The sequence below is a fragment of the Mchenga conophoros genome, linkage group LG2 (genome assembly GCF_057382185.1).
Source record: "Mchenga conophoros isolate Kocher_MC1m ecotype Shallow Benthic linkage group LG2, M_conophoros_male_GT1.1, whole genome shotgun sequence".
In the NCBI taxonomy this organism is placed as follows: Eukaryota; Metazoa; Chordata; class Actinopteri; order Cichliformes; family Cichlidae; genus Mchenga; species Mchenga conophoros.
Window position 1 is genome coordinate 38,762,986 of NC_140527.1, and position 27,001 is coordinate 38,789,986.

At 39.7% G+C, this 27,001-nt stretch overlaps 1 protein-coding gene and 1 long non-coding RNA gene across 2 annotated transcripts in view; one reads left to right on the forward strand and one right to left on the reverse strand.

Annotated features, from left to right (window-relative positions):
* The window catches only part of clnk (cytokine-dependent hematopoietic cell linker), a 55,680-nt gene extending 28,764 nt beyond the window's left edge, over positions 1 to 26,916 (reverse strand). Inside the window, exons 1-2 of the mRNA XM_085245241.1 lie at positions 26,829 to 26,916; positions 26,543 to 26,723 (exon numbers count right to left, since the gene is read on the reverse strand). The gene's annotated coding sequence lies outside the window, so the exon portion shown is untranslated. The remainder of the gene's footprint in view (positions 1 to 26,542; positions 26,724 to 26,828) is intronic.
* On the forward strand, positions 26,255 to 26,952 carry LOC146582601 (uncharacterized). Its single transcript, XR_014888326.1, has 3 exons — positions 26,255 to 26,489; positions 26,563 to 26,733; positions 26,813 to 26,952. It is a non-coding gene; the product is annotated as an uncharacterized LOC146582601 (long non-coding RNA).
* Positions 26,953 to 27,001: the final 49 nt, after the last annotated feature.

Sequence of the window (27,001 nt, forward strand, 5' to 3'; positions counted from 1 at the left end):
CAACCAAGTCCTGCAGTGGTACTTCTGAGTAAAAAAACTCATAAAACATGTATGTGGGGTAATCAGGTTGTTAGTTTTTAACTGTTGCAAATCGGCAACGCCTGCCATGAGAGGGCTAAAGGGTGTCACTGCGGGATTAAAGCCATAAAATAAGAATGGTGAATGGCCTGTAAATGGCCTGTATTTATATAGCGCCTTACTAGTCCCTAAGGACCCCAAAGCGCTTTACATATCCAGTCATCCACCCATTCACACACACATTCACACACTGAAGAAGAAATAGTTGGTTTACATTTAGTTGTGTGGAGAGGGATAATCGCTGGACTCTAAAGCAAGAAATTAGCAACAGTGGAGGGATCCTTGATTTACAATATGCAGAAATTTGTTAAAAAATATAAATAAATGAATTTAAAAGCAAAGAAAACAATACCATACTTATTTTAATGGAAAAAACTGAAAACAACCATGGTATGAAACTCAGAAATCCTTCGTTTGTCATAAATTTCTATTATGTTAACCAGTCAAATGTATGTTGAACTTGAACTTGTTGCATTACACACTTGAAAAAAGGATAATGCCGCCTGTTTAAAAAAAAAAGTTGACACTTTTGTAATTTCCAAGAAACTTCATGAAAAAGACTGAGACCAACAATGACTATTGAAGACAAAACCTTTTGGAATTTGGCACAAATTACTCCAAATTAAAACAGATTTATGAAAGGAAAATCATCTCCTAAAATAGACTCCTGCGCCTCTCATCGAGTGTCTCGAGCCAGGATGGTAAAGCACTGTTTTCAGCCACACTTACACAACACAGTCTTTATATAGTTATGCAGTATTCATGGAACCCCCCCCCACCCCACACACACACACACACATATGTATTAAGGACAATGTCAGGGGTTAAGACATTTGTTCACAAGTAAGAGAAATAAGACACTGCAGACCGACTCAGAGAGTATTAAGACATGCGCATGGGTGTGTGCCTCTCAGCAAAATCACACACACTCAGCGCAGGCTGGTTGCTTTATTTATAAGGCAAAATGGGTTACATAGTACTTCAGGCAGGGCAGGGATAGCTCAGTAGGTAGAGTGGTTGCCCCATGATCGGAAGGTCGGGGGTTCGATTCCCCTTAACAGCTACCCTGAGGTACCCCTGAGCAAGGTACCGTCCCTACACACTGCTCCCCGGGCGCCCAATGGCTGCCCACTGCTTCACTGAGTGAATGGGTTAAATGCAGAGAGCAATTTCCCCACGGGGCTCAATAAAGTACAATAATGTACACTTCTTCTTCCTCTTTTAACCGAAAGGGAAAAGGCCAGACATTACCTAAGCTTATCTGACCTCTGCACACAAACTAAGAATAAAAACATAGAAGTATATCACACTTATCTGACATCACACACACTGGGTTAAAGAATACATACTTGTATACTTGTCAAACATCTCAGACACTAAAGTAAGGAATGCATTATGTTCTCTTTAACAATAAACTTGGTTATGTGAAAATATATGAACACTCGATTATAAGGCACACTTGATTATACTTGATTTCATAAAAATCCTCTCACAGACAACCATAAAAAACCAAAGAAACCAGAATATCTTTAAACCTCTTTTTTAAATTAATTCACGGCAACTAATAATTTCTCCTAATAAGATGCATTTAAAAAATAATCTTTTCAACCACGACATCCTTTTCCTGTAGCATTTGCTTGATCGAATTCAGCTATGTTTGCTTCAAATGCAAAATCATATCAGAGTATAGCATGCGGAGCAGGGAGAGAGATGCATGCCTCAATCTTCGCTGTGGTTTCCTTGCGGAACATGCAAACAGCTTGCGATCAAGACTCATCCTATTTATCTCTGTTTTATCATACTCGCCGTGACGTATTGCATTACCTTGAGGTGTTCATTCAACTGAAAGAGGAAGTCATAAAGGAAACTACTATCTACAAGTGTTTCAATCCCTTGGTTCGCTTCAAAATATCTCACAAACCCATAACATATGTGTAAAAACAGACTGTGTATGAATGTTGAAATTGTGATTAAAAATGCAGCTTCTATGGTTCCTCTAACTGTGGGTCTCATTTACTTACTAAAGTAAAGAAGTAAAGGAGTGTGTCAGTTTCTCTTCATGTACAGGTTTTCTTTTTAAAGCCACCACTTGGTGGTGCCAGTAATCACACATCTTTCATTTCCCCGTGCGTGAGTGACTTCATCAACAGACAATGAGAAATATGGAGTCATTTGGATGTCATGGAGAAACACAGTGTAAGAAAAAATAAAATAAAACTGGTGTTTTCTCTTTAAAATACATATTTGGTTTAGAGAATGCACACAATGAATGGTAGCATGTGTATTGCTGAGGTTATACATTTTCTTTTTCCTCTGCAGTAGATTAAAGGCAGAAAAATAAAACCTTTATTGAGAGTTTCAGCAGAAAGGTTTGTGTCGTCTCGTCTCTGAGACAGAGCAGCTGCGAGACTCCTTCACCTCTAAAGATGAGACCATCTTTTTACTCTCCTGCAGAGACCAGATGAGGCTTCGCTTCCCCATCCAACACACACATGCGTGCGCAAACACACGCACACACTGGCTGGCCTCAAAGACAGAGCCATTTTGTCAAATTTGAAGCAGGTTTGGTATTTCAGGTCCGGTGCTTCTAAATTGGAAAGGTCGCAGTGTTACAGTTATTTTGTTCACCCGAGCCCCTTGTGGGACAATTTAACGACTCTGGGCTGAGAATGGAAACAAGCCGTGACTGGCCTGTCTCGTTTTATTATCAAGTCGCTAACTGCAACTCTTAATTTAAGCAGTCACAATGAGCATTTCTATTCTGAAAAAGAAGTCAGTGCAGGGATTTTCCTTTATGCAAAAAATGTCTATCTAGGGACAAATGGTGAGTGAAATTCAAGCAAAACTTCTTCCTAAATGTAAACATGTGGAAATAATGTGGCAAGGGTGGGGTTGGGGGATGTAACCTATGTAAGCTGATTTTTATATATATATTAATCGCAGTTTCTGTTCATACTTTGCTTATACTGGGTATTAATTAGAAGAACTTTGGAGTTTTTGAAACTGGTTTTATCATTTGTTGGGGAAAAAACAAACCCCATTTTTCTGTTACCTGAATGTTTGCGGGTCTTATCAGACTAGCTTGCTTGACAACAGAAACAATCCACTGAACATGAAGGTTAAACTTTTCCTTTCAGTGGAGATTTCAGTAAACAAAAAGGTTTCTAAAGTTCAGTTTAGTCACTGAGGATGGGGGTGGAGGCCATCGGCAGCATGGTTTGGTCGTTCTTGTCGTGTGCTAAATAGGTGTTGTGAAAACAAATATCATCATACCTTTGGCAGAGCACCGCACAGATAAAGCTCTCCAGCCTGGGCTAATGGAAAAACCCTACTAGATGAGACAAGTGATGCCATTCACTAACACAGTAACCATGATACTTACAGCATTTGGCTATCTTAGCGTAGCATAAAGATTAGAAGCAACTGAATAAGCTCATCTGTCTCACACAATCACCAGCTCACTTTTCCCCTTTTCTAAATGTTTGTGCTCAGCTGGGCTAATTGGATATTGGCTGCAAAAATTTACTCCACAGATGTGAAAAAAATATTTCACGTGTTAGAAAATGCTGTATATGGAACGTTAGAGTCCCAGCATTTCGGGGCAAAATGGGTGACTTAAGTCTTGATTAAATCAAGTAACATTAATTTTGTGATGGTGACCTTGAGGGTTCGCCTGGATGACCTCGTGACTGCCTGTTTTTTGTGCCCATCTGCAGGGTCAGGTTTGATGATCGACTCGAATCCTAGCAGAAATGCACACAGGGGACATATGATTAGGGGTTTGGTGAGAGGTTTGTAGGTAACTGAAGGCTTTGCAGGGGGATACAGCACAGTGCACTTGATCAGTGGTTCTCAAACTTTATGCCTCACTAGTGGGACCTAAGACCAGGGAAAAAATAAAGAGTGAAAGTAAGTCAGATTAATTGAATTGTTGTGGGGAAAGTAAATGAACGTCTCGATGCGTGTTAAATCATCCATGTAAGTAAATCCCAAAAGGTTGATTCTGTTGATCTGGACGTAGAGCTTCCAGTGGGAGAAATGTTGTGTTACTCGTCCAAGCGACGTCTTCAGTCTCAGCTGACTGCAGGTTTCCTCAACAAAATCAACCTTTTGGGAAAGTAAATAAACTAGTGATTGTGCATCTGTCGTGGTGACCTTCATCTTAGTATTATACAGGTCAATTTTTTAAATGATTAATAAAAAGTGTGGAGTGTGGGTGCTAACCTTTTAAGGCCTTCTAAAGCGAAGCACACCAAAAAGCAACCACTTAAAAACTACTGTCCTGACAAGCTAAAAAACATGGAAGATTGATCTTTTTCTTAAAATCAGTGGAAAAAGCTAAAGTTGCTTGATTGTTGTATTTTTCTTATTTTGTTTTTGATTTTTGTTTGTTTTGCGGGTGGACAAACCTGTAGCTTGTTCGAGTTGAGTGGAGATTTTGGATAATTTTCTGAACGCATAAACAAAAAGACAGCGTCCCTTTTGCATTGACGCTGTTTTTGTGAGATTTTCAAACACCGTGCTCCGATGCAGTACTCCGAAATCCCAAATGGACATCACTCGACGTGGATGCTGATTAATTGATAAGGCTCCAGAACAGGAAAGAGAGTGACAGTGAAGGAGCAGGAGAATGTGATCAAAAACACAGCATGAAAAGCACACACAGTGACTGCAGTGGACACTTCTCATTATTTTTAACACTCAGTCTCACTTCAGCTCTTTATATGTTACGACTTTGCTCTTCTCCGTGGCTGGATGATGGACCGACAACAGCTCAAGCGAGAATAGACCACAGACTGGCTGTATCGCATACTTTGTGCACTGCCTTCATCGACTACAGACGCTCTCTGCAGGTAGATGGGCTGTCCATGGACTGCCGCTGCTGAACCACAATTTCAGTTTAATAGGTACTGAAGATATGTAACACTACTGCCATTATGTGTTGAGATGTTGTTCTCTCAATCAGAACTCTCTTGCAGGTATGTTCCTGCTGGCTTCATTCAGATATTTCCATGACAATAACAAGGAAAATCACTGGATGCATGCAGGAATTACCACAGTGTGACCACTGTTACAATGCCCTTATAATGCCCAACAGCAGTTGGCTTTGTTTTTATTTAGTTTTTTTCCACATACAAATACTGGAAATTGTTTAATGACTCAAGCTTGGAACGCTTTCCAAAGTTGATTTTTCTTACATGTAACACGGCATAAATTTTGTGTGAGCAGCACTCACATGACTCTGGATATTCAGTTTGGCGTTTGTTAAGGTGCTGCTTGAGCAGAGCATGGAGGACGCGGGTTAAAGATTGTTTAATGTCTCATCTGGCTGCCTCAGACATTTCAATCCTCACATGCACGCTTGTCAAGTAAAGTCTAGAAAGGTTCAGCTTCTGCGAGTGCGTGCCACACAGGGCTGTCTCCAACACTCCCACAGCATCAGTGAAGGATTATCTTTTTTAAACAGACAATTGTGGAAACGCATCTTGTCTTTATCTTATTGATAATTAGAAACTGAGCTGTTGAGACCATCATGATACTTAGAGAGGCCACATGAGACACCAGATTAATGTGTGTCCCATGGAAGACTCTTGAGTAAAGAGAGGCATAGACTAGATAGAGGTAAATTTATGGATCAAAATGAAAAAGGATGACGAGAAGATACAGAATATGCACCAGTGTCTTAAACTCTTCTTTCTGGTAGGTATTTTGTGCATGTTTTTGTTTTGTATAAAATTGCTTAAACTGTACACTTTGGCATTTATGAAAACAGTCAGTCACTCACACAGTTTGAGAGGCTCCAGCATCTTACAGTACATCTCAGATGAATTAATACTTTATGAGTTTCCAAACTGCTTCTCCAGGGAGTAAAGTAAAAGTGCAGCAACAGTGCAGCAATCATATAAAACACATTGTGTTACAATGGCTTCATTGGCATATGACAGGCTAAAGAAGAGTTTTTGAAGCTGACTGCATATAGACGTCTTCCATGCAAAACCTTGTCCTACATATTCAAAACAGCTCCGAGCAAGGCGATGAAATTATTACATCAAACTGAGACAGTGCCCTTTTTCTTAGTTCAGCTTGTATATTAGGGGAGGAACTTTCGTTAAAGAACTAATTCAGAACTTCTGGAAATATGCTTATTTTCTACGATTTTCTTTCTGTCTTGTACCAAGTCAGATGAGGATGCTGAAAAACTCTCATATCTGATCACTAAATATACGTCGGTGTCTTGTGGTTACTTTTACAGAAAGGTGAGCAGAGTCGATTTCCTGTAGTAAAAAAAAGCAATACCACACTGTGAAAACGCTGCACTACAAGTAAAACTGTTTGCTATTAGCAAATGTTGCTGCAGAACAATGTTCCTGGGTGTGGTCTTCTGTGGTCTTCTGCTGCCTATTCTCTTAAACAGAGGAGCTAGATGAGGACATTGAAACAACCCTGCATACCAATACACTAAATATGTAGCGACGACTTGTAGTGATCTTTAGAGGAAGGCGAGCAGAGATGCTAATTGATTTCCTGGAGTAAAAGTAGCAACAGCACTCGGTGAAAACTCCCCTTCACAGACTGGTGAACCTGTCCCTGGTGGTCACCTCATAGTAGCTGGGACAGGCTGAAGTCCTCCCAGGACTGTCAATTGGACAAGTGGAAGAAAATGGAAGGATGGGTGTAAAATGGCCCACTACTATTAAAATTATGTGCTATTCATTGTTTTTTTTACTGAAGCATAACTTATTCTGTAGAAGAAGAAGAATATTCCATGTCGGTGTTTTATTGTTATATGTGATGCTTATTGATTTTACTGTGGCATTTTGGGATGTGCATAATGCACTTTACTCCTGTTACGTCCCTCTGCAGCCCCTAATGTCCTCAATGTTTTCAGCTGGTGCTAATTGGCCACGCCTAGTCAGGTGTGGATAAAAGCATACCTGAGGCAAGCTTCCCAGAGAGCTCACCTGTCGTTGCCTTGGTGGCATCAGCCCCTTTAGCCAACCTGGTTTTCCATTTTAAGATGAAACCTTCTCACCCATACTCTGGTATTCGTCTCCTTTTTTATGTTGCGGCTTTGAGCCGGGTCGTAACACTCCAGAATTACTTGTGTTAAATAATTGACTGGAGGTTTCTGATTATCGTACTTTTAATTCTATTTTTTGATGTTTCTGTTGTAGTCCCCATCTGTCTTCCTCTTCTGCTCACCAGTTACTTTGATAGATACACTGTTCTAATACCAGGTTGGACCTCTTTTTGCCCCCAGAACTGCCTTAATTCTTCACAGCATAAATTCAGCAGGGTGCTGGAAATATTCCTCAGAGATTCTGATCTGACATAGCAGCGTCACACAGGTGCTGCAGATTTGTCAGCTGCACATCTATGATGTGAAATTCCTGTTACACCACATCCCAAAGGTGCTCTATTGGATTGAGATCTGGTGACTTTGGAGTATTTGAGTACACTGAACTCACTGCCATGCTCAAGAATCCAGTTTGAGTTGACCTGAGCCTTGTGACATGGCGTGAAGCAGTTATCATAAACTGGATGCACAACGGTCATAAAGGGATCGACGTTGTCATCAGCAATGCTCAGATGGGCTGTGGTGTTTAAATGATGGTCAGCTTTAACTAAGGGGCCCATAGTGTGCCAGGAACATGCCTCCCTCAACCATTATGTATCACTAGCTGAACCATTAATACAGCACAGTATGAATCCATGCTTCTATGTTGTTTATGACAATTTTTGACCATATTGAAATACATCAGCAGAAATTGTGACTCATCACAACAGGCAACGTTGTTCAAATCTTCTTTTTTCCAATTCTATTAATCCAATCCAAATGATAACCTCGACTTTGTTTTACGCTGATAGGAAGGGTTTCTGGTGCGGTCTACTGCTGATGGCACCCATTAAGGTTCATGATTTTAATGAGTGGTTATTTGAGTTTTCATTTTCTTCCTATCAGCTTAAAGAAGTGCTCTGACCTCTGACATCAGCAAGGCATTTTTGCTCAAAGAACTGCTGTTCCACAGATATTTTGTCTTTTTCTGACAATTCTTTATAATCCATAGAAATGGTTTTCTGGAAAAATCAGTAGATCAGCAGTTTCTTAAATACTTAGACCAGCCCATCTGGCACCGACAAGCATGTCAAAGTTACTTAAATCACCTTCCTCATGTGATTCTCAGTTTGAACTTCAGCAGGACATCATGATGACATATATGTCAGATAGATAGATAGATGGATAGATACACAGAGGAGGTGGACACCTGGAGGGCTCTCAGTTAGCACAACTGTCTCTGATCTTCACTCAACAGCAGTATTTGGGGCGAGCGTGGCTCAGGGGGTTGGGAATCGCATCTGTAACTGGAAGGTCACTGGTTCGATCCCCGGGCTCTCTGTCCTGGTCGTTGTGTCCTTGGGCAAGACACTTTACCCTACCGCCTACTGCTGTTGGCCAGAGGGGCCGATGGCGCGATATGGCAGCCTCGCTTCTGTCAGTCTGCCCCAGGGCAGCTGTGGCTACAACTGTAGCTGCCTCCACCAGTGTGTGAATGTGAGAGTGAATGAATAGTGGTATCGTAAAGCGCTTTGGGTGCCTTGAAAAGTGCTATATAAATCCAATCTATTATTATTATTATTATTATTATTATTATTATTATTATTATTATTATTATTTAGGCCTGGTCCTCTCCTTTGCTCTTTTCCAGACTGTTGTCCTACATCATGGAGTATCATTGCTCAGGCCTTTTATTGCAATGTGAACGTGTTTGCATACTTATCTGTTGTTTGCCGTCACCCTTATCCTTGTCTCTCCTTTGCCACCCCCTTAATCCCCCTAACTGGAAAACCCCTCTTTGCACGTATTCTGGATTGTTTGCTTACTGGCTCCTGTCAGTTAATCCCCTGTTGATGCAATATTCTCTGGTGACTGTCAGTAAAGCCTGTTTACTTTTTAACTATTGCACCCTGTTTTCAGGTCCAATCTGAAAACCATAACAATTTGTCTTTTTAATGTTTCTGTCTTTATTTTGGATTTATTTGTTTTTATGTATGTTTAGTTTATTATTTCACTTTTTTTCTTTTTTTTTTAAATTCTTGTACTTATTGGCCACTTTAATCGCTTATTATTGCATATAATGTGTTTTGTTCTATTGCTTATGACGTATTGGCTTGTCCGTCATCTGTAAAGCACTTTAGATTGTAACAACCTGCATAAAAATAAAACCTGACTGCAAATATTTAACGTTGAACTCATTTTAAATATTTTATGTCCTTGTTGTGGTTTAATTTCGGGTAATGTGATATATATTTTAACAAATAATGAAAATTGTTTGTCATTCTTTGCCGACAAAACAAAGCAAAGATAAAAACGAGCAAAAAGAGACGTTAAAGTGATTGGCACAGTGATGCTACTTTAGAAACATGAACAGGCAGAAACAGAGGCTGCAGCCTGACTGTACATTACTACTTTTGTTACCTGTGGAGGTGTAGGGTCTTGCTGCTGGGCTGGGGTCTGCACTCACTTAGCTTTAACATCACTCTGGGTTCTTGGCGAGCTTAGCATTAGCATACTATCTGTGCAGGGGTTGCAAAGAGCTTAAGTTGCATTAGCAACATAATGCCGTTGTTTCGGTCCTGGATACAGTTTCCACTTTACTATCATGCTCTCAACCTTTCTTCAATAAAATATAAATGAAATATCCATGACATAGACTACACTATTTTCTTCCTCCAGCACATGAACTGAAATCAGCTGATTGTAGCACAAATGCAAGAGGAACCAATAGAGGAATAAGAGGGATCAATAGGCAAGGAGACCATCAAATCAAAGGAACTGAACTACTGTGAACCAGTTCTATACCAAACCCAGTTTTGGATCCCCATCCTTATTTGAAGGACCATGCATAGCTGTCATCTTGCTTTTATTATAACCCATTTGTGATTTTATTTACATTTCCGTCCCTACTATTATTATTATTATTGTTATCACTGAGTTATTTATTTTTCTTCCTCTTTGGTTATTTCATGTTTTGTTGGGGTTTTCCGTCTTGCTCTTGTTCCTGGTCGTACTTGGCCTCATTAGTGTGCAATTGTTCCCAACTGTGTTTCATTTCCAATCTTCCTGAATTGTGGCAGCACGGTGGTTAGCACTGTTGCCGCACAGCAAGAAGGTCCTGAGTTCAATTCCACCATCAGGTCTTTCTGTGTGGAGTTTGCATGTTCTCCCCGTGTTTGCGTGGGTTCCCTCCGGGTACTCCGGCTTCCTCCCACCGTCCAAAGACATGCAGCTTGTGGGGATAGGTTAATTGGATAATCCAAATTGCCACTAGGTGTGAATGTGCGAGTGAATGAGAGTGCGAATGGTTTTCTGTCCCTGTGTGTTGGCCCTGTGCAGATATAGTGTCAGATGTCTGATTGCCTTTTGGCCTTTTATTCCTAATCTTTTGTGTCTCATTATCCTTTTTTCTGTGCATTTTTGTTTGCATTAATAAAGACGATATTTTATTTAAATGTTTTTTTAACCTGCCTCTTAGTCCCACAGGTCCTTTGTCCCCACAACCTGTGGAAGTCTGTTTAAAAATAAATAAAAAATAATTCACGGTGAGAGTGGTTGTACAACATGATGGATCGGGGCTGCATTTCTGCCACTCGTCAAACTGGAGGAATTATGAATGCAGAAAAGTATGATCAGTTTGATCCACCATGTACTTCCACGTGGAAAACCATCTTATTGGCTTTATTTTTCAGTGTGACAGTGATCCTTAAAACACTGTCAATGCTGTAAAAGCAAACCTAGATAGAAAAACACACAGTGGAACAGTGCCGATCAGTCATAGATCAAACTGCGCAGAGCCTGGAGCGGGAGAACAAGAGAAGTGAACAAAAGGTAGCCAACATATAAAGAAGAGCTTTTAAATGTCCTTCAGGAAGCAAGAAGAACTGTTCCTGAGGACTACTTAAAGAAATGATAAAAATATCTCTGTAATTATATAATTATTTCCCATATTATGAGTATAATATAAAGAAATTAGGGTTGGCTGAAGTATAAGTGAAGCATAAGCATATTCATCATTATGTACTTTTTCTTGGACACCTTGTAGTGTCATCTCAGAGGTTTCTGTGTTTTGTGTGTTTTAGATGCAAAAATGCAAAACCTGTGTCAGAAGGAAGACTCTTTATACGCATCACGATTATAATGCGTTGGAGGTTTGTGTAGGTGGAATGCATGTAGAAGTTTTACGATTTTATCCCCATTTTCTATCTGTATGCTAACTCAAGCTAACATCTGCTTGCTATGGACTTTTTTAAAATAAATAATTATTGTTTACAAGCTACAACATTAAATAAATGATTTACAAAGCAAACCCTCAGTAACATCTCAGTGAAATGCTGCTCAGCAACCTGCTGGCTGTAGGCTATGTACATGCAAATAAAGGTGAAGCACTGCCAGGTGTAAAACCAAACATGTCCACCCCCTCGCCGTGCGGCCTCACACATCGTCGGGGTCAAAAGTGAAATTTTCCTTCAAGCTCGGTGAAGAATCACGAATGCATGTGGTTTGACAGCAGCTTTGGTTCTAATATTTCTCTCACTAAACAGCAGCAGGTTGTAGAGGTAGTGTAAGAAACTGCAGAGCACTGCTGAGAAAGAAAGAAACCACAAGCCGGCTCTGCCTGTGCCCTCCTAATCCCTCCACCCTTCTGTATTCATCTCTCTCCATCACCAGAATTCCAAACGGGTATGAATGTTTTTCTGCTCGCTTTTCTCAAAGCTGCGTGTTAACAATTGTATCGTGCTGCAAATGGCATCTCCAAGGTAGGGGCTGACCTTCATCCCTCCGCAGAGGGCATGCCAGTAAATCCATTTCTCCAGAGATGCGGTTCACTGAATAACAAATCACGGGGCAGACGTGGCTTTCTTTCCTGTTAAGAAGCCCATTGCTAGAAGCTTCCTTCTCAGGGCGAGTAAGGAGTTTATTATAACGAGAGGGGAGTAGACAAATACAGAATCTGCAGCCCGGGAGCTATACCTGCAACCATTTCTTTTTGTCCACTTTCTCCTCCATTTCTCTGCTGATTATAGCCTTGGTAAATTACACATCATACCATGTGAAAAAAAGCAATAAAGGCTTGTATATAAATAAATAAATGTAGTTCTCGCTTCTCCCTGGAGTTCACACATTTAAGAAAAACCCCACAATGATACTGACAACACCCTCAGTGTCAAATGCACGTTCCCATTTCTGCATTGATATCTCACGCATTCTGCATGTTTCTGTATTTCATTTCCGACGCGCTCCTCCGTGAACCAAATATCATCCACCTGTCAAAATCTGTTAGGGCTCGCATTTCACAAAGCACCTTATCTCACTTCCTGACCAATGTAACGTTATTTACACCTTGCAAACAAAATGGCTTCAGCCACTGTCAACACTGATAAGCACCTTTAGTTGTGGAGTAAGGTGACAGCAGCCAGATTACAAGTTGCTGATTTACCTTATTCATTTCTGTGACCTAGAAAAGAAGACCAATTTCAGTAGACGCTGCTGTTCCCTTGCAGACAGACTTGATTTACTGTCTGTGGTGTTTTATTGAATCCTCCAAAGAACCGTTCAAGCAACTTTCTTTTTATTTGAGAAGAGATTACCCTGCAGATTGGAAGAGATACTATTTACAGCATTTGCGGTACCCAATTTTTGAATCCTTGTGGAAGTGGTCTGAAGTGAATTACATCTAATTTTGTTTTTGTTGCCTTATAGAAAACTATGTTTACTGAAGTTATCAAGCCATCATAATTGTCACCATTGTGACTGCAGCTATCTGTACCAACAGTGTGAAAACCTGGAAGAAGCTACTGTGGCAGTGAAACACTGTAAAGTTTTCATAGTGTACAGATTTAATCCTATTATTCATTTTTCCCGAGTCTGACAAACAAAATAAAAATGGAAACTGCCTCTATAATGTAGATCACAAATGTACTTCTGGGGAGCATGCGAGCTAACCATAGTATCACAATAATCAGCACACACCATTTCATTTCACCGGTATGTTATTTTTGAGCCTGTGTGAGTGAGATGTTTTTGTCATTATCTTATATGGAAACAAGGCAAATCAAGTGCAGTATATACTGAAGAAAAATGTATCCACTTATATGATGTAATTGTTGCCATTTTATCTGGCATACATACTTGGTTGTTACATCTTTTTTGTATTGAATCCACCATTAAAACCAATTTTTGGCCATACATAAATCAAACTTTTGGGTTATTTACTTAGTTTCAAAACCTTTGAGCTGGTAAGTTGAAGTTTTTAGGGTTGTGACCTGAAGTTTCACCTTATGAATGAAGTTTTTATTCTTTTATGTTTTTGTTCGGTGGCGGGAACAAACTTCCATACCGATTGATGCAATATTTTGATTCAAAGAAATTGACCCTTCAAAATTGTAAAAAAAAAAAAAGAAGTTGTGAGCAGATAAGACTGAAGTTGAACCACAATATTAAGTTTTGGCCACATATTGTGCTTTTCAATCCAGATGCTGCCATATTTGCCATGTTGCATTGCATGCTGCAGTATCATCTTAGGCCAGTTAGCCTAGTTTGCAAGCTGCAAGCTGCATAAACGCATATACCTGCTTATTAGTCTCATCTGACAGGCAAATAAAAATATAATTTGACTCAACAGAACTTCAGCAAATGTTTCTGGGCTGCACATGGCATTTTCAGATATACTCAAATAACCAGCAACAACACTAACATGATTCAGAGGGAAACTTTAAGCCTCAACAAAATCCAAGCTGTAAACAAGTTTATTTCTGTTGTGAAGCTGGCCATCTTAACATGAGGGTTCATAGGGACTAACTAGCTTTTGAAGGGCTTTTTGTGGTAAGAGAAATGGCAGTTTTTGGCACGCATTTACACATGTGGCAAAAGCATAGTTACTTCTTTAATTATTCATAACTGCTGATAGATTTGGAGAGACAGAGACGGGACTGGTCAAATGGTAAATTGCAGTTTCTGCTCTTCTCCTCCTCAGACAGATGTGTTCATTCAGAGTTATAAAGGTCAGTTTACAGGTCAATTTGATTGTTTGTTTTTTCAGTTTTTTTTTTTTTTTCAATTTTACTTTTTTTTTTTTTAAAGTGGAGGCCATTAAAAAGTTTGAAATTCTGCATACACATTGCTTTTTTTTAATCCATATTTATTCATTTATGGATGTATTTATGTGAGTCCACATGGTAGGAGGCAATAATCAAGTAGCACAATTGCTGAGGAAATTCACAGCATTGGTTGTGAACAAATCTTTATCATCATATGTGAGTCACTGGCAATTCTAAGGTGAACACGTCAGGTTTCTGGTATGAATTAACCAGCCACAGATAATGCACAAAATCATCTGTAAACTCGTCCTGTGCAACCAGAAGTTGGGCAAACATACTAAGTACACAGATAGATCTTTGGACTGCGAAGGGTCATTTCTATCAGATCTTATGATGTCATCATGTTGCCAAGTAACCATGTACTACTGGACAAAATGATACATTTGTAACATTTATTACACCATGGCCCTTTATTAAGTCATCAAAAAAAATTTAATACATTGCACTAACATGTAATTTATGTACATTAAACTACATTATGAATTTTATATTATGATATCATCCTGTTGCCTAGTAATCACCTAAAATCTTTGTGATACCTTTAAGATTAAAATATCTATAAGTTCCCTGTTGCAGGTCATTTTAGGTAAAGCAGGCTGCATGCCTCGCAGCAGACCACCTTCCTCTATCTCACCCTGTCCCTAACATCCTCTGTCATACCAACTCTCTGCATGTCATCCTTCACAACATCCATGATTTCCTGATTGGTCTTTTCCCCTCTCCTTTTCTTTTGCCAACAGCAGCAGAGTTTCTGCTGGTACTTTGTTGGTCAACAGCACCAGAGGAGGTCATTGCTAATGCTGGGCCTGGACAATCCAGTATGGAAACACCCCCATTGCCGGGTTACATACAGTGGCAGAAACCCTGATCCTGACCAGTAAACAGTTAAAACCACAGATCAAATGTAACACTTGAAATTCCTCGCTTTGTTTGTCCAGCAGACCAAATCTAATCTTGTTTAATGTGTGAAATAACAGGGAAAAAATTAGCTTCAGGAGTGCACATTGCTATAGAACAGGGGTGTCAAACTCAAATACACAGTGGGCCAAAATTCAAAACTGGAACAAAGTCGCGGGCTAACGTTAATATTTATTGAAATATATTTATTCCTCCAGATATAGGAATGAATCTTTTCTTATGGACTCAAACATGTTTTGCTGAAAAATTGAATATGGAACAAGCAAAGCTTAATACTAAACAATATATATATTAGCTGTATAATACCAGCAGGCCAGCTCTAATAGTAATTTGGTATGGCTTCGCGGGCCAAATGTAATTAGGCTGCGGGCCAAATTTGGCCCGCGGGCCACAGTTTGACACCTATGCTATAGAACAACATATCTAGTTATTAATCATAACATATAGTGACAATAAAAAAATGAAGACATTTGAAATTAAGACCCAGGTTAAGACAAATCGGTTCCCCTCTAGCAGATCATTACATGAAGGAACCTTTTAATACAAGCGCGTCCATGCTCACAGGTGTACACACGGGTGCTCACACACACAAACTACACCCTTTTTGGCTCCTACCTCAAAACACAGTGTGCGCTGTTGATCTTACGTGCTGCACAATAATGTTTAATATTTACTGTTATATTCCCATAGAGCATCGTGATGTTGTTTATTATGTTGCTTTTTTTTCCTTCTTTCTTTTCCGCAGTCAAATTTGTCCCGTATTTAGCAAGTGAAAATAAAATAAACAATAAAAGGTGAATCAAATGGACCATTACTGCAAGGCTGGGATGGTCCATTTGGTAAAGTAAATCCATTGGGCATCTTTCTTCGCCTTTAGACAATAATTCTGATGCAAAAGAGCCAAACGGGACAGGCAAAAAAAAAAAATAGACAAATCGGTTCAAGAGAGTAAAATTTTACCTTTATGTATTAATATATATCCAGACCTTTAGGACATTAAAGGTCTGGATATATATTAATACTTATATTGTTTACCTTATATTCTGCATTCAGGTGGCTGAAACGTGTTCCTCTCTACTTGTGACTTTCTGCATGAAGTGTTAAAGTTTGGAAACTTTAGAAAAAAAGAGAGTAAAGGAGTATTGATTTGAAGGCTGAGTACACATGGGATACAAAGGTGCTAAGAGCCTTCAGAGTGCATGCAGGATCAGTCTTACTTTTCTTCTCTTCTCTCCTCACACAAAGCATGCACGTAGTCTTGGGATGCCCACAGCTACAACCTGATAAGTGCATCAAACAGCCACACTCCCATGTAAGAGGCAGGTTACATATACGCACGAATGGGTGAGAATGGGCCTCATACCAGCTTATTAGATAAGTGGAGGTCCTGCATGGTGAAATGGAGCAGCGAGGAAGAGTTATATGCACTGCCTCCTCTGCAGTGTTGGTGGACCGCCAGCATCACCATAAACAGTCAGTCAATAGGCTGACTCAACAGTGTGTGAAATTAAGAGGGAAATAGAAGTAGACAGACATTAAGCCTCTCTCCCACTTCCCTTCACCCTCACAGACGCCAGACAGCAGCTAATGCACGCACCCCCCACCACCCTAACCCCCCAGAGCCCTCACACATTGCTATCACACACCAGCAGCACACCCGCTCCACTTCTTGTCATCTGCTCCTCAAAAAAATAAATAAATAAAAAATCCCACCAAACGCAGAAACGCTACACTGACCTCCTTTCAGAGCATTAATGTAAATATGACACTGAGACAAATTTCATGAGCATCTGTTTCTGTGAGTTACAGGTTTAATGAAACCTGCAGAGACGTAGTGTGAACATCTCTTGATGGCAGAAGGCTCAAAGCTGCTTCGTGCTGACGAGGTTTTGTTTGGCGGCTGTTTGTTTATATATGGAAATGGTGAAGACGTGAAGTCAGTTTGTGACATAAAGCTAAAAAGCCTCAATTTCTGACACTTGAGGAATAAAAAATAAAACAAAAGCAAAACAAGAAAAGCTCAAATAAATGAGAAATATCAAAGAAATACAGAATATTATGTTTGAAATTCACATGGCAGGAAAAAAAAACCTGCTGCTCCAATAAAACCAGACGTCTATTGTCAGAAGTCCACTGGGAAGATGTTGAGAATATCTCCCAATCTTTTCTCTTTTTCTTCCGGCTCCTTGATATGTTAATATGGGTCTTGTTTTTGAGTTCGAAACAAAATCCTTTCTGCTGAGAGCCTCATTTTCTCAAAGCAGGGAGGAGTCTCATTTCCATACGAAATGTCTGGGTTAGAATGAAACTACTATTAAGGAAATTTTGAACAGTGGCCCAATGATAAAATAGGCAGTTGCCAAGGTAATATGCAAAATAGACTCATTGACTCCAAGTTGAACTATGAGAACCGCCTCTAACATCGAGGCTGGAGAGTTGAACTGAATACTGCTGATGGGGGGAGTAAGATCTGCTACATAACATTAATCATCACACAGTAACAAAATGCTGTAAACTTGTATGTTTCATGTGCTGCTTTTGGACAAGTCATTGCAACAAAGTAACTAAACACAGAGCAGTAAGCACATTTTTTTTCTGCTTTATTAGAGTATCTCTATTGCTAAAACAGCAAAACAGCTTTGACCTGCCAGGACATGCATATGTGACCACTGCAGGTATAGTGTAGTGTCTGTCTGTGTGGGTCCTGTGGGTTTCTGTGAATTGGGCCTGTTCTAGGAAATGTAGTGAGAAGCCTTTGGGTGGAGTGTGAATGCCACAGAGGAGAGTATGCAACAATGTTTAGGTTGCACATAGTTGATCAGTGTATGCATGTTTTATTATATGCCATGTTAAAAATGAGCAACCATATACAGATCAATTAACCAGCCCGGGCCAATAAATGTCCCTTTAAAGTCTAATAGAGTTGTTAGGCTCATGTGCTGCATACGCCACACATTTCTCTCAAGTGGAGCCAGTATGGATAATTAATTGCGTAATCAGACACTCCTCCATATTTTCCCCCTTTCTTCAGTGTAAAGACGACAGGTTGAGAGACCTGGGCCAGAGCCAAGATTAAATAAGATGAAATTAATAGAAATCAGCATGTATTTGTTCTGGTTACGTTTTTTTTCATTTAATGAGCAATCCATTTGCAAAACAGATGATACAATGATGTAGTAAGAAAAAATAAGGACATTTCTGAATTAAATCTCAGTTTTTCCACATCCACTGAGCACGTGTCCTATTAACGGATCACAGCTGAAAAACACAAACCCTTAGAAACAACAATATTATTCAACATTTTAAAAATCTACATATGTTCCTGTGTAGTAAAGCTAGAGTCATCACAAAAGGAGCAGTAATGCATTTTACTGAGAAAGATTTAAAAATGTATGACTTGCAAAACAACCCAGTTTAGACCTCGAGGCTGCATGTTTGTGACCCTGTGACCATGGCGTACATCAGTGATGTTATACATCAATATATTAACTGATATATCAGGATTAATAGTTTGTTGGAAATTTGAAAATGGTGTCTGATAGACTAACTGTTAGAGCACATTTAGAAACTGTTTTTCTGTTACAGTGTGATCCTGGTGTTTGTGGACCAGCTCTGCTATTTCCCTTGGTGACTGTGTTTGGCTACCCAATGCCTGACAGTGATGAGCAGGACCACATCACGAAGTCTCTAGTTCAGACTACAACAACAGTAGTTTTCTCCTTTTCTAGAGATTTCTCGTGCTTCTGTTTTGCTTAGGCCTGTTCTGTAGTATTTCAGATTAAGTTGTGAATTTTATAGCATTAACCATACGAGTGATCTTTATTTTGTTTTATTGTCTTTCTTTAGAGTTATTAAGTTGTTTCTGTTTTTTTCTCTTTTAGGGATATTTGTTGGGAGGCTGGGCACCTTTGCTGAAGTCCCTCCTCACGTTTATGCAGGTGAATGAAAGCACTGGGAGTATAAGAGACACTATTTTGGTCCGTTGTGAGATTTGAAACAGGGATTGCAGTGAGATGCATCAGATCAATAGTTTGTAGCACCTCTGGACACTCCTCAGTGTAGACTGCCTCCCCAAATGGCCCCCAGTTGTATTGATTTTCTAGCTACACAGTAGAGCTGCTGTTTTTAACTATGTAGTGTTTGTAGCTGTTATTTTTTTTTGTTATAACCAAGTTTAATTTAACCATCATTTAAATTTTCTTTTGTTGCAGAGCCGATCTTATACTTTATTTGTCAAATAAAATATATAAATGGGCATCCATCATGCCTCTACCCATGCTTTTGCAACCAACTGGTAATGTAATCAAGGTTTACTAGTTTAATATTGTCAGGGTGTAATTTCACTGACTGTGTTGCTGGTTTTCTTCCATCCATCCATCTTCTCAACCCTTCGTCCTTCAGGCTCGCTGGGGGAGTCTATCCCAGCTGTCATAGACAGGTTGCTAGTAAGGGCTTCATCAGTCCTTCAGCAATGATTTTTAGCCCTAAATTCAACCATTATATTGAGTGTTTATTAAATTGTTGTACTGATACTTTAAAGTAAATTTGTAAAAAAATCTGAGCAACAAATTGTTTCATCACAGGCACATTTTCACCTTCAAGACCGAGGAGACTCAATAATCCACTAGAGGGAGCATAAACAAACAAACGCAAAGTATTGAGACAGTGTCAGGATTCATATCATCTTCTGTGTGCAGCTTACAGACTCCAAATTGATTCTTTTATCATTTGAGCAGGTCGGGATGCTTTCTGGATATTATTAGTTGCCTACTTACATCCTCCGTAAAGTTAATGGACTGGAGACTTTTTCCATTGAGCAGGTTTTGAAGCAGACGAGTATAGAAATACAGGGAAAAGGTGTCTTATTTCTCTGTAGTACAATGTGCCCACTTTTTCTTTCCTCCAACCTGCAGTCTGATTCTGTCCTATCACTGAAGGCAGGCGGCTGAAGATGAATACAAGTGGCTGAGGGCTAAGAGAAGACAATGTGTGTAGAGACTCTTCAGATAGATATTGACCAAAGGGAAGAAAAGCTGATGGAATTTCATTGACCTATGGCAAACTGCACAGTGTTACACAACCAGATCAATGTCCTCTCTCTCTCTCTTTTTTCCTCCGTTTGCATCTCTGGGGGACTTTTAATGCTCAAACTTGCTCTGGTTGGAATCGCGAGGGCGGTGGAGCACCTGAAAATGTTGACAGATGTATGAGAAAATGTTCTGAGGCTCCTCAGGATTGTTGGCTACACCGTTTGATCTGCGAGATTGAAGGATGGCAAGCCAAGGTTTCAGCTGCTGTTGTATATTCCTCCTCTGACTTCAGAGGGAATGTAAGAAATAGAGAGATTCTGTGATGTGGAAGATACTGCACAGATGCTGCATATGCTTCTCCCGCTCTGAGAGACATTTTGTATTCATGCAGTGGATGCGCTGCCTTTATGTTCTGTGACCAAGGTCAGCGGTTGAAAATATCTGATTAAATCCGTCTGGCTGATTTGTGATTCAGAGTTTTAAGGACACGCGTGCCAGGTCAACATCTCTGACTTACAACAGACACAACAAAGATGATGTCAGGGTTTAACGTCGGCAGCAGTTTGAAATATGTCGCGCCTGAAGCTGAGACCAATAGAGAAGTTTGACTAGGCAGGCTTTGAGTTATTCTCATTCTATTGTTAAAAAAAGAATATGTGCTTATTTAACAGCTGCAAATACAACTGAATGAATCGAAAGCCCTTCATCTGTGGAAATGCAACTTAAAGTTATCCTCTCCTCTCACTAAAGACCTCGTGTCTTTACTGCTTTTTTTTACCCTTCTCAAGGTCTCTGTCAAGCCTGTTTTATTAACTGTAATCTGAGCTCATGTCTGATCTGCTTTCAGTTTCTTGTTTGATCAGTAACTGTCAAAGTTTTACAGCTTTACAGTTTGTTGGAAAAGAGTTGAAGTCAAATGTTAAATAGTTTTTTGATGAAATGTCGAATCATAGCAAAAATCAATTGCATAACCCCAAACCTTATGAATCTCAGTTGATATAATTCTAAACCTTACATGCCATCCTGTTGGCATCCTTTCATTTTGGACCAAATTGGTGATCAATACCTTCATGCCTAAATGCAGAAGATACCGTGGCTAAAAATGATGAACGGACTGGTACTCGGAGCTTTTCTACTCTCTCTGAGCACCACAATCGCCAATTTACAAAGCACTTTATTCTATGCTGTTATCAAGCACACACTCACACACCAGTGGATGTGCAACAAGGGGAATTTGGGGTTCAGTATCTTTCTTTCTCCTCTAGACAACCCACTCTGGTTCCCGAGCTAAAATAACAAAACAAAAAACCTTCCTATGATGTGCCAGAGAGAATTTCTACAGCTGATGTTAAATGTTGACCATTCTTTGCTATCTAAAAAGCAAAGTGTGACCAAAGGGCATGCATGTGCAAATAAAAATCTATAAAATTACAATTTCATTTTAAATCACCAGAGAAAAAATTTCTTTTTTTTCACCACAAAAGAAAACAGGAACTCACAATGTCAATACACAGTATTAATGGGTTTTAATTGGTTGTGTTAGAATTAGTTAAAAGAATACATTATCATTCTCTAGGTGAGACGCAATATATCAGCCTTGCAGGTCATTGGATTTCAAGACTCGCAGGTGAGGGCATTTGGTCAATCATGAAACAGCCAATTGATTTTTGTTGTTTTTATTTGCAGAGGTTGGCATGAGGCGGGGGAAATTTCTTTCCCCGAGCATGCTGATTGAATGTAATTTGGTCTTTACACAGCAAACACACTCTCCACCTGTTTTCTTTTTCACAGGCTGACATTTGGGGAATATGACATTTTTTTGTTAAATGTTTGAAATAAGAAAACAACTGTAAATAGTATAGGAAAAAGTTTTGTTTGACTGGGGAAGCGTGTGTTTCTTCTGAGAAGCGTTGCACGAATGTTAGGAGGAGATTATAAGGAGAAATATTTGAAGTGTGCCAAATGTCAAATCAAATCAACACAGACTTTATTTATAAAGAAACTTTTTTTCTTTTCATAAAGCGCTCGGCTGTCTTTCTTTCTGTAATCTCAGAAATTCAGGCGCAACATCCAGGGGTGGGTTTAAAAACGTTTGAATGCTGTCGGGTGAGCTGCAGGAGGCGCTGGGGAGACAGTCATAAAAGCTGATCATTTTTTTAAAAAATAGTTACAATATGCACATCAGTGTAATAACTGTCAAATAAACATTACATATTCTTCTGTGACTATCAAAAAAAATCTGCGTTTTGTAGCACCAAATATCTCAATATCTCATAATTGGCGCAATCATGTGATTCTTATAGTCATTTTGCACTTCATTTTTTTTTGGTTTGGTAGCTCTTTGAAGTTGAATTACATCATTTTGTGGGTTTTTGTTGCAATATTTGATGATCATTTTGTATCTTGTTACATTTGCTGTTGTTGTTAGTCTTTTTTATGACTGTTGTTGTATTCAAGAATCAGGAAATGTTCAAATCCATCTCATACCAGAACCAGCCTGATTCTAAAGGGTCCAATTTAGCCAGCTGAATGGCTTTGCAAAGCATGAAAAATTGCACTGAATTCAGTAATTACTTCAATGTTTTCAGTAAGAAAAACACACAAAGAAAACCTTTTGGGAGTGGCGCTAACATTACACAAGAGTAAAAATGGGTGAGTAAAAGTATTTCCGGATCTATAAAAGTCGTGAGTCAAAAAGACATTAAAGACTGTGACAGTTTCTTTCTTTTCCACTCGGAGCTATAAACTTTAATGTAGACGTAGAGTAATCAGCGCTTATTTTTCTGATGACGTCTCAGGCTGTTTTGTAAATGGGTTACTCACTGAATGAGTAAAAATGATTTAACAAGAAATAATGCCTTCTGTTGTCTGGCAATTTTTATTGTAAAATCCAAGCATTTTTCACTTCAGTGTGATTTCAGCAGAATGTACTTCTTAAATCTAGAAGAAAAAATAAAAGGCGTGCATGTTATTGCTATTGATCTTTCTCTCTTGAGATCAAATTAGGCTCTAGACTCACTGGCCACTTCATAAAGTACACCCTGGTACTACTTACCAGGCTGGACCCCCTATTGCCTTCAGAGCTGCCTCAATTCTTGATCAAGAGTAAATAAGATGATGATGCCGTTAAGAGCAACAAGATGATGGAAACATTACTCAGACATGCTGTTGCTGCATATCCATGACATAGTTTTTCATTCCACCACATGCAAAGGTGCTTAACTCAGATCTGGTGTCTCTGGAGGCCTTTGAGTATGTTCAAAAAACTGTTTGAGATAATTTGAGCTTTGTGACATGCATATGTTCCTGCTGGAAGCAGCCATCACAAGATGGGTACACTCTGGTGATAAAGGTACATGATCAGCAACAATACTCAGCTATGCTGTACCACTACACCATTACACAGCAATCACCAGCCACAGACTAATCAGATCAGGTGACACTTTTCCAGTCTTCTGGCACAGAGTGTCTTCTGCTCCTGTTGCCGATTTAATTAATTCAGAGGTGCTCTTCTGCATATCTTGTTTGTAATGACCAGTGATGGAAATAACAGTGTTACAAGTAACGGCGTTACTAACAGCGTTACTTTTTTCAGTAACAAGTAATCTAACTAATTACTATTTCTATCGTTACAACGCCGTTACCGTTACTAACAAGAAAATGCGGTGTGGTTGTGTTACTATTTTTCAACAAATAGACGGTTGAAGCTGCGTTCAGCTTACCGTAAGTAGCTGTAATCTGGGCGCTACAGCTTTAAGCAGCTGCACACGCTCCCGCGGGCGGCAATCACTTTCTGGTAGACGATCACTTTTTGGCACAACACCTGGAGCTAGGGGGCAAAACAATCATATGTTTTGCCCCCCCTAGCTCCAGGTGAAAGTAGTCGTGGTAAGCCAATCACACGACCACTTTAAGATGACAAAGCAACAAGGTGATATATACCAGTTTATAATAGGCCACGTAACACCAGAGTCATGATAGGTGGTGTTTTTTCCTCAATAGTTTTGTCATGTTTGCTGTCTAAGGACAGCGCTAGCAAGCACTCTCTGCACATGACCAAAAAATTAAAAAACAAAAAACAGCCCTTTGGTGTTGGTGAAAAAATGTACCATGTCAAACAATCAAAAAATGATATGGCAACATGACATTTTGTTGTTTAGGAAGAGGGGGGAGTTTTAGGAGTGACGGCGAGAGAGAGAGATAAAGACAGCAGAAAAAGAGAGCGAGTTTTGAGATGTGAGAGATTTGTGACGTTTAGCCTGTTTGCAGTGTGTAGTTAATGTGTTGTCTTGTGTAGTTAGTGTGCTGTCTTGTGTAGTTAATGTGCTGTCTTGTGTAGTTAATGTGCTGTCTTGTGTAGTTAGTGTGTAGTGTTGTGGATAGTTTTGTGTTGTGTGTCAGAACAATGAGGCGACTGCTGTCTCCAGGTAGAAACAGGAGTGATGCACCTGCTGCTGTCAGACCTGCAGGTATCAGGCTGTGACAGAAATTATGTTTTTGGAGAGGCACAAATAATTTGTGGCATCTTATTGAAGAACAACTGATTGTTCTGTAAATAGTTTGAAATGGTTATTTAAAAAAAGGGTAAAAGGTAAATGGATGCAAATAACTTTGTTGTTTGCAAAACTTGTGCATATGATTTTAACATTGACAATTTATATTTGCATTTATGAAATATAATAAAATATGAAATATAATCATTAAACATGTTTGTGGTTGTTACAGTAAAAAATATAACTTTTTCTCCTCGGATTTTATGTTTTTTGTCTGATTTTAGATCAATTGTGTTAATACAGTTTGTCACAATGAAAACATGACTGTAAATTCAGACACGTGAGGTTGTGCTGAAAAGGATGAGACCAAACAAGGCAAAGTGAATAGTTTTTAACGGTGAAATAGAGGAAACATCAAAAGTAGTCAAATGGCCAATTACACCCTGGAGCCCAGAGGGTTAAACCTTTTTTTTTTATAAAGTAACGGAATAGTTATTTTTCAAGTAATTAAATTACTTTTAGAATCTTGTAACTCAGTTACTAACTCTTACTTTTTTGAAGAAGTAACTAGTAACTATAATAATTACTTTTTCAAAGTAACTTGCCCAACACTGGTAATGACTAATTATTTGAATTTCTGTAACCTTCCTATCAAGTCAAAGCAGTCTGGCCATCTTCCTCTGATCTCTGACATCAACAAGGCATTTTCACCCGGAGAACTGCTGCTCAGTGGATATTTTCACTTTTTTTGTACCGTTCTCTTGAACTCTGGTGGAAGTTTTATGGGAGAATCTCAGTGGATCAGCAGTTTCTGAAATACCTACACCAGCCCATCTGGCACCAGCAACCATTTCACATTCAAAGTCACTCAAATCACCTTTCTTTTCCATTCTAATGCTTGGTTTGAATTTCAGCAGGTCCTCTTAACCGTGTCTACATGCCTACATGCAACGGATTGGTTCCATGTAACTGAATGATTAAACATATATTTTTAGGAGAAGTTGAACTGTTATACCTAATGAAGTGGCTGGTAAGTGTATGCTATGCTGACACTCCTTTGGAAAATAAACAGTTCAACTATCTATCACCCTCTACTCCTATAGAAAGGGATCCTGTGCCACACCTGATCACCCCTTTCAGTGCCACTAAACATTGAGCCTCAGTTTAATTACAATACCATTATTTTGTGTCTCTTCTCTACTGATCTAGAACTGCAGCATATTCAGGAGCATGACACAGCTACCCAGGGAAAATCCAACACATGGTTTCAATACCCAGCGTCAAAACAACACACACAAAAAACCTAGTTATGTTGTAATGTGATACTTGAATGAACTTGCATGTCATTTAGCTTTGATTCAAACCATATGCAGCATGTTAACAGAGAATATTTCTTGCGTGTCTGGAGAACAAACAGAGTTATTATATCCGCACACTAGAGACCATGTTTTCTTACAAGCAGGGTAACACTGCAGAATAATTTGAGCGTCGGAAGCGTCCAAATAAGCTCAGCAGTGACGTCAAGTGCGAATGACACTATTCTCAGTAACAGCACACATTTGGAGTTATTAGAGTTTTGCTCTGTGGGGAGGATCTGGAGACCAGAGTTTTAAAAAATCCTGCTTGGCATCATAATCCATATGGTTCCTGTCATGGTCTGGTTGGGCACCTGCAGGTCTCAGACAGCGGCTCCTCCTCCTTTAGGCGGAGTCCGGTTGCCCCTCCCTGGCTGACCACCTGTGAGCAATCGTGCCAGCGGTATATCAGACCTGCGCTCTCAACCACTCATCGCCTGAGTATCTGCTATTCCCATGTTAGTTCAGTGGAGCATCCTAAACCTTGTCTTAACGCCGTGTGATGACTGACCTGTCTTTTCTTGTCCTCAGCGATAGCACCCGGAGTGGAGATCTTGTTCCCCTCGCTCCCGTCCTCCTGGACCTGGGCCGCCAGCTGCTTACACAACGTGGCCTGCCGGCCCACCGCTCACCTGCCTGCCTCCCCACGCCTCGACCGCTTCCGGGTTTTCCGCTCCACCTGTCCCCTCCATCTGAAACCAAGTAAGGCAATTCAATTCAACTGCGGAGGATTATTGGTTGTCTGCTGGATCCCTCTGATCGTGATCTCCTCTTGTTCCAGTGCCCCCGGTCCCTACCTAGTCCTGTTTCTACCTCCCCGCTGTCCCCGCTGTTCAGCCGTCTCCTAGAGGTGTCTAGGTCGCCCTCATTATCACCGACGAATCCTACGCGCCACTAGTGTGGTGGCGTCGCTTTGTGTTTCACCTTTGTTTACCTGTGGGCGGAAATAAATCATTTGTTTTCTGTCACC